Below are 8432 nucleotides of genomic sequence, written 5' to 3' on the forward strand. Positions count from 1 at the left end.
ATACAAAAATACATACAACTTATTTTTATATATATAGAAGATATAATCTGGAGCAACAGACATAGTGTAACAGACATAATAGACAGACAACTTATTTTTATATATATAATAGATATAAGAAGATAGATAGAAGATAGATAGATTCAGATCTATACCGCATTTTTCTAACGATTGCCCTTGAGCTTTGTTGATGGTGATTGCTAATCGAACATTCCCTGTGCCCCGTCGTCATTTATATATCCCCCTGTGCCCCCGGCGTCCCCGTTGTAGTTGAGTCCCTGTGTCCTGGTCGTCATTTATATTCCCTATGTCCCGGTCGCCATTTGTGTCCCGGTATCCCAGTCTGTAATCTCTCTTTGAGTGTCCCGGTCGTCATTTATATTCCCTCTGTCCCGGTCGTCATTTGTGTCCCGGTGTCCCTGTCTGTAATTTCTCTTTGAGTGTCCCGTTCGTCATTTATATTCCCTGTGTCCCGGTCGTCATTTGTGTCCCGGTGTCCCGGTCTGTAGTGTCATCTGACAATGATGTCATATACAAAGCCTTATATACTTATAATGACGTCAAACGCAAACCCACAAACAAACAAACATGCATATATACAACTTATTTTTATATATATAGATACAGTTTCTTCTTTAGTTTTTTTTTCTTTTTTAGTTTTTTCTTTTTTTTAGTTTCTTCTTTTTATTGATTTGTTTTCTTCAATTTGTCAATGTTCATTCTAACATTGACACTTGGAAAAATCTTTACGTGCCAAGCATGCTAAAGCTCCAACAATTTATATTAAACCTCAAATTTGGGGTATCTGTTTTAAGGTTTTCGAATTACTTTAATCTATTGTCAAAATATATTGAAATATTTGTGCAATTCCCAGTTTTTTTTAGTTGTTTCTTTTTTTTTTAGTTTTTTAGCTTTTTTTAGTTTTTTTCTTTTTAGTTTTTTATCTTTTTTATTTTTTTACGTTTTTTCTTTTTAGGTTTTTTCCTTTTTTTAATTTTTTTAATTTTTTTTTTTTAGTTTTTTTTTAGTTTTTTACCATTTTTCTTTTTTCGAATTACTTTAATCTATTGTCAAAATATTTCGAAATATTTATGTAATTTCCAGTTTTTACATTCTAGTTTGTTTTCTTTTATATATATAGAAGATATAATCTGGCGTAACAGACAAAGTGTAACAGACATAACAGACAGACAACTTATTTTTATATATATAGATTACAAACAAGAAAAGCCTATGGCTTTTCCTTCTTTGGAATAGTAAGTAACAAACCTCAAAGAATCAGGCAGCTAACTTAGTCCAATGTATGTTCTTCTATTTACCGACTTTGAATTTAAAAAAGTTCCTGATGTTAATTACATATGCTGCCACAGACTTAAAGCAAAATGTAATTTTTCGTAAAAAATTAATGATATTTGGAAAATATTTTTTTAGCTACAAAAAGGCACTAGAGCGGGTAATTTCCTTTAAATGAGCAATTAAACAACTCCCTACGACATTCCAGTGCCAAGGTAGCTGCGGAGAAAAAGAAAAAAAGGAAGAAAAAAAGATGCCATATATGAAGAAATCGTGATTGCTGCCACTTTTCTTGATTTTCAATCCAATATATTTTCCTCCTTACAAAAGCCATGGGACAGTAAGATTCCTAAATACGAGTTCCAGACAAGGAAGTTCTAATAATGTACTTCCTGTTTTGACCTGGCTCTATTTTAGGAGTTATGGGTTATTATATTTCGTTATATTGAACGTGGTCCTCTCTTACTAGGGTGCTAGCTACCACTGCAACCCACAAAAAAGTTCGGAAGACAAAACAAGATAAGTATGCAAACCAAGATTAAAAAATTGGAAGCTACAGTGAAGACTGTGATCAAATACTGCTCTGAAGCATGGTTGCTCCGAAAAGAAAATGAAGATAGGCTAGATATTTTCCAGAGAAATGGCCTACAGATTGTTCTGGTTATCCGGCTGACTGACTAATTTTTAAATTTTCAGGTATTTTTCTAGTTTGAATTAATAAAAATAATATTGTTGCTCAGACACCATAAATATTTTTGCAGTTTGTATAAAAACTTTTAGCGATTTTGAACTGAACATATGCAAATGTTATAACAAATGCGTTTACTTTTACACCATATCTGGTTACAAACTAAGATTATGACGTCATTCTTCAGTCTTGTACATGAAAGTACAATTTTTTTTGTGAATAATTGATTCTATTTTAAAAATAATTTTGCCTATTACGGAAGGTTTTTGAATATATCAATTTCCTTTAAAATGAGCTATTAAACAACTCTCTATGATGTTCCAGTACCCTGCTAGCTGCAGAGGAAAAAAAGATACCGTCAATGCAAAATATCGTAGTTAAAGCAATGTTTTACATTTTTCAAGCCTATGGATTTTCGTAAGTATTCAAGCCAAGGAGCAGTAAGAGACCTACACAAGAGTTTTAGATAAGGTAATTCTAAAAGTGTACTTTGTGTTTTGATCTGACTTTATTTATAGGTTATGGGCTACTTTATTTCTTAGTACGGGACTCGATCGTCTCTTACTATGTTGCTAGCTACCACTGCAACCCGGGATTTCTGTGTCAAACAGTTCAGCTAGCATAGGCTAGAGATCGTTCTTTATTATAATGAAAAATTGATCGTAATTAAAGGTATTTTTTTTAATTGCAAAATGTTTTCAACCCCATCAAGTTCCTTTAAAATGAGCTATTAAACAGCTTTTTAGGATGTTCCAGTGCCAGTCTATCTGTGGAAAAGAAGAAAAAAAAAATGCCATATGGAGAATATTGTGAATGCAGCCACTTTTCTAGATTTTCAATCCAGTTTATTTCCCTTGTTGTCCAAGCCAAGAGACGGTACGTTTCCTATATAGGGGATTCAAACAAGGCGATTCTAATAATGTACTTTGTTTTTTAATTAGATTCTATTTTTATGAACTACTAGCTGTTGGGGTGGCGCTTCGCGCCACCCCAACACCTAGTTGGTGGGGGCGCTTTGCGCCCCCCCCAAGCCCCCCCGCGCGCGTAAGTCGTTACGCGCCATAATAGTTACGCGCCATTGTAGTTGTGTCCCTATGTCCCACCTGTGAATATAGATAGATATATATATATATATATATATATATGTTATATATATATATATATATATGGTTTTAACTACGTAAAACTTGCGAATATACAACATTCTTTGCTGTCCCATTGTCTTTGCATATAAATAGATTGTCAGGTTTACCGACTCTTGAACATGCAACATATAATGGTCCATGGGAAAACAATCTGTATTCAGATCTATACCTCATGATTCTAATGATTGCCCTTGAGCTTTGTTGATGGTGATTGCTAATCGACCATTCCCTGTCCCGGTGTCCCGGTCGTCATTTATATCCCCCTGTTTCCCCCGGTGTCCCCGTTGTAGTTGTGTCCCTGTGTCCCGGTCGTCATTTATATTCCCTGTGTCCCGGCCGTCATTTGTATCCCGGTGTCCCGGTCTGTATATACATTCGTTTTTTAGTTTTGTTTTTCTCCTTTATTTTTTTCCTTTTTTTTTCTTTTTTAGTTTATTTAGATTTTTAGATTTTTTAGTTTTTTTATTAGTTTTTAGTTTTTTTTTCTTTTTTTTTGTAGTTTTTACCTTCTTTTTAGTTTTGTTAGTTTTTTTTTTTTACTTATGTCCTGGTCGTCATTTATACTCCCTGTGTCCCGGTGCTTTGTTGATTGCTAATCGAACATTCCTTTTGTCCTGGTCGCTTTCTCTTTGAGTTTCGTCATTTATTTTTTTCTTTTTTAGTTCTTTTAGTTTTTACCTTTTTTAGTTTTTTTTAGTTTTTTAGATGAAAATTTTTTTTAGTTTTTTCCTTTTTTTCTTTTTAGTTTTTTATTGGTTTTTACCTTTATTTTAGCTTATTTTTCAGTTTTTTCCTTTTTTTTAGTTTTTCTTTATTTTTTATTTTTTTTAGTTTTTTACCTTTTTTTAGTTTTTTTAGTTTTTTTAGTTTTTTAGCTTTTTTACTTTTTTTATTAGTTTTTAGTTTTTTTTGTAGTTTTTGCCTTTTTTTAGTTTTTTCAGTTTTTTTTTAGTTTTTTATTGGTTTTTACCTTTATTTTAGCTTATTTTTCAGTTTTTTCCTTTTTTTTAGTTTTTTTTTAGTTTTGTTTTTTTAGTTTTTTACCTTTTTTTAGTTTTTTTAGCTTTTTAGCTTTTTTATTTTTTTTATTAGTTTTTAGTTTTTTTGTAGTTTTTGCCTTTTTTTTAGTTTTTTTAGTTTTTTAGCTTTTTTATTAGTTTTTAGTTTTTTTGTAGTTTTTGCCTTTTTTTAGTTTTTTTCTTTTTAGTTTTTTTGTAGTTTTTACCTTCTTTTTAGTTTTGTTAGTTTTTTTTTTACTTATGTCCTGGTCGTCATTTATACTCCCTGTGTCCCGGTGCTTTGTTGATTGCTAATCGAACATTCCTTTTGTCCTGGTCGCTTTCTCTTTGAGTGTCGTCATTTATTTTTTTTCTTTTTTAGTTCTTTTAGTTTTTACCTTTTTTAGTTTTTTTTAGTTTTTTAGATGAAAATTTTTTTTAGTTTTTTCCTTTTTTTCTTTTTAGTTTTTTATTGGTTTTTACCTTTATTTTAGCTTATTTTTCAGTTTTTTCCTTTTTTTATTTTTTTTTTATTTTTTATTTTTTTTAGTTTTTACCTTTTTTAGTTTTTTTAGTTTTTTAGCTTTTTTACTTTTTTTATTAGTTTTTAGTTTTTTTTGTAGTTTTTGCCTTTTTTTAGTTTTTTCAGTTTTTTTTTAGTTTTTTATTGGTTTTTACCTTTATTTTAGCTTATTTTTCAGTTTTTTCCTTTTTTTTAGTTTTTTTAGTTTTTAGTTTTTTTAGTTTTTTACCTTTTTTTAGTTTTTTTATTTTTTTAGTTTTTTAGCTTTTTTATTTTTTTTATTAGTTTTTAGTTTTTTTTGTAGTTTTTGCCTTTTTTTAGTTTTTTTAGTTTTTTAGCTTTTTTATTAGTTTTTAGTTTTTTTGTAGTTTTTGCCTTTTTTTAGTTTTTTTAGTTTTTTAGCTTTTTTATTTTTTTTATTAGTTTTTAGTTTTTTTTTGTAGTTTTTGCCTTTTTTAGTTTTTTTCAGTTTTCAGTTTTGTCACCTGATCCAGTTTTTTCAGGTGACGTCACCTGATCCATCCACAGATCCACACACAGACAACTTATTTTTATATATATAGACTAGCTGTTGGGGTGGCGCTTCGCGCCACCCCAACACCTAGTTGGTGGGGGCGCTTCGCGCCCCCCCCAAGCCCCCCCGCGCGCGTAAGTCGTTACGCGCCATAATAGTTACGCACCATTGTAGTTGTGTCCCTATGTCCCACCTGTGAATATAGATAGATATATATATATGGTTTTAACTACGTAAAACTTGCGAATATACAACATTCTTTGCTGTCCCATTGTCTTTGCATATAAATAGATTGTCAGGTTTACCGACTCTTGAACATGCAACATATAATGGTCCATGGGAAAACAATCTGTATTCAGATCTATACCTCATGATTCTAATGATTGCCCTTGAGCTTTGTTGATGGTGATTGCTAATCGACCATTCCCTGTCCCGGTGTCCCGGTCGTCATTTACATCCCCCTGTTTCCCCCGGTGTCCCCGTTGTAGTTGTGTCCCTGTGTCCCGGTCGTCATTTATATTCCCTGTGTCCCGGGTCCCGGTCGTCATTTGTATCCCGGTGTCCCGGTCTGTATATACATTCGTTTTTTAGTTTTGTTTTTCTCCTTTATTTTTTTCCTTTTTTTTTCTTTTTTAGCTTATTTAGATTTTTAGATTTTTTAGTTTTTTTATTAGTTTTTAGTTTTTTTTTCTTTTTAGTTTTTTTGTCCCGGTCGTCATTTATATCCCCCTGTTTCCCCCGGTGTCCCCGTTGTAGTTGTGTCCCTGTGTCCCGGTCGTCATTTATATTCCCTGTGTCCCGGTCGTCATTTGTATCCCGGTGTACCGGAGTTGTGTCCCTGTGTCCCGGTCGTCATTTATATTCCCTGTGTCCCGGGTCCCGGTCGTCATTTGTATCCCGGTGTCCCGGTCTGTATATACATTCGTTTTTTAGTTTTGTTTTTCTCCTTTATTTTTTTCCTTTTTTTTTCTTTTTTAGCTTATTTAGATTTTTAGATTTTTTAGTTTTTTTATTAGTTTTTAGTTTTTTTTTCTTTTTAGTTTTTTTGTCCCGGTCGTCATTTATATCCCCCTGTTTCCCCCGGGTCGTCATTTATACTCCCTGTGTCCCGGTGCTTTGTTGATTGCTAATCGAACATTCCTTTTGTCCTGGTCGCTTTCTCTTTGAGTGTCGTCATTTATTTTTTTCTTTTTTAGTTCTTTTAGTTTTTACCTTTTTTAGTTTTTTTTAGTTTTTAGTTTTTTTAGTTTTTTACCTTTTTTTAGTTTTTTTAGTTTTTTTTAGTTTTTTAGCTTTTTTATTTTTTTTATTAGTTTTTAGTTTTTTTGTAGTTTTTGCCTTTTTTTTAGTTTTTTTAGTTTTTTAGCTTTTTTATTAGTTTTTAGTTTTTTTTGTAGTTTTTGCCTTTTTTAAGTTTTTTTAGTTTTTTAGCTTTTTTATTTTTTTTATTAGTTTTTAGTTTTTTTTGTAGTTTTTGCCTTTTTTTTCTCTTTGAGTGTCGTCATTTATTAGTTTTTTCCTTTTTTTTTTTAGTTTTTTATTGGTTTTTACCTTTATTTTAGCTTATTTTTCAGTTTTTTCCTTTTTTTTAGTTTTTTTTATTTTTTATTTTTTTTAGTTTTTTACCTTTTTTTAGTTTTTTTAGTTTTTTAGCTTTTTTACTTTTTTTATTAGTTTTTAGTTTTTTTTGTAGTTTTTGCCTTTTTTTAGTTTTTTCAGTTTTTTTTTTAGTTTTTTATTGGTTTTTACCTTTATAGTTTTTTTAGTTTTTTAGCTTTTTTATTTTTTTTATTAGTTTTTAGTTTTTTTTGTAGTTTTTGCCTTTTTTTAGTTTTTTCAGTTTTGACGTCACCTGATCCAGTTTTTTCAGGTGACGTCACCTGACACATCCATCCATCCATCCACAGACAACTTATTTTTATATATATAGAAGATTGGCTATTTGATTTTTTACTATGAGGCGTGATCGTCTCTTACTAGATAGCTAGCGCTGCAACCCGGATGCTAACTACCGCTGCAACCCGGATATCAATAACATCACTCTAATTGACCCTAGTTTCTTGTTTAAATCCTCCCAGTCTTCGGTTTACCAATAACATAATCAATTAGGCTAGGTTACTATAGCCTGCCTTACTATAGTTGCCTACTAGTATTCAGCCGCATGTGACTACCATAATAACTTATTAGCCATTTATTATTAGATTGTTATGCTTACAAAATTGCAGCAGTGCGCAATTATTACTGTTTTCTTTTCCTACACTAACGTTTTCCAGGCTAGAATATCACCTATCCCTATTTCAACCGAACTGGGCATTAAAATTACCAAATACAAATACCATATTTCTACCCGGAGCCTTGTTTAGTTGTTTCTCTAACTGTAAGTAACACTTATCTGAGTCACTACTATCTTTATCAGTAGGTTGTACAGGGGCATATATTTTATTACTATGACTGATATCCTTGCACTTTTTAGTCGTAAAATGAGCAACTAGCATTCTGTTATCAATACCTTCCCAAAATAAGCAAGACTTAGCAGCTTCATTATTTATCATTATCCCCACTCCCTACCTATGCACCCCATCCTTCCTGTAAAAAAATATACATCACCTAATTTCATGTATCTTACCCCGGGATATGAGTTTCTGCAACTCCCAATAAGTCCATTTCGAAGCGTCTGAATTCGCCCGTCAAAATATCGATACGATAGTTGTTTTTCAACGTTGTAACATTCCTAGTTATAATTTTAATGCCATTCAAATCATTGTAATTATTATTGCCTCACAAAAACTAATGGTCCCAGAACCAGTGCAGGACGCGGACTAGCCCATCTTCTCAAGTCTTCACGAAGCACTTAAGCCGGCTTTCAACCGGACAGAAAGAAGTCCGTAGGACTTCATTTTGCAAGGAGGCTATGTGTAGTTCTGAGTTCATCTTTGTCTCAACATGGCTTTCCTTACTCTCTTTGTATTGCTCTTCTATGAACAAGAGCAAAAATCCTATGCATATAATCTCTAGACTATTACCCCTGGCTTCTTACATATTTATGGCTAGAAATATTATGCTACCACGGGGAGGCAGCCCATAGTTGACAAATTAGTTAAGAAAAGATTTTCTAGCCGAAATAAGTCCACCAAAACAGACCAAACCCAGAACAAATATCCAATCATCAGAATCTAGTGCAAATTCTGTGTCTTTTACTAGTCTATAACTTCCTCGAGGGGCACCGCTCCTCAAGATCACTCTGCAGCACTGTTAGCAGTCAAAGCATTCC

The 8432-nt window shown here is 31.9% G+C and overlaps 1 long non-coding RNA gene across 1 annotated transcript; it reads right to left on the reverse strand.

Annotated features, from left to right (window-relative positions):
• Positions 1-3504: 3504 nt before the first annotated feature.
• LOC136034967 (uncharacterized) lies at positions 3505-7082 on the reverse strand. Its single transcript, XR_010619306.1, has 2 exons — positions 4352-7082; positions 3505-3632 (listed from the first exon to the last, which is right to left on the reverse strand). It is a non-coding gene; the product is annotated as an uncharacterized LOC136034967 (long non-coding RNA).
• Between the last annotated feature and the right edge of the window lie 1350 nt (positions 7083-8432).

The sequence above is a fragment of the Artemia franciscana genome, chromosome 13 (genome assembly GCF_032884065.1).
Source record: "Artemia franciscana chromosome 13, ASM3288406v1, whole genome shotgun sequence".
Classification (NCBI taxonomy): Eukaryota; Metazoa; Arthropoda; class Branchiopoda; order Anostraca; family Artemiidae; genus Artemia; species Artemia franciscana.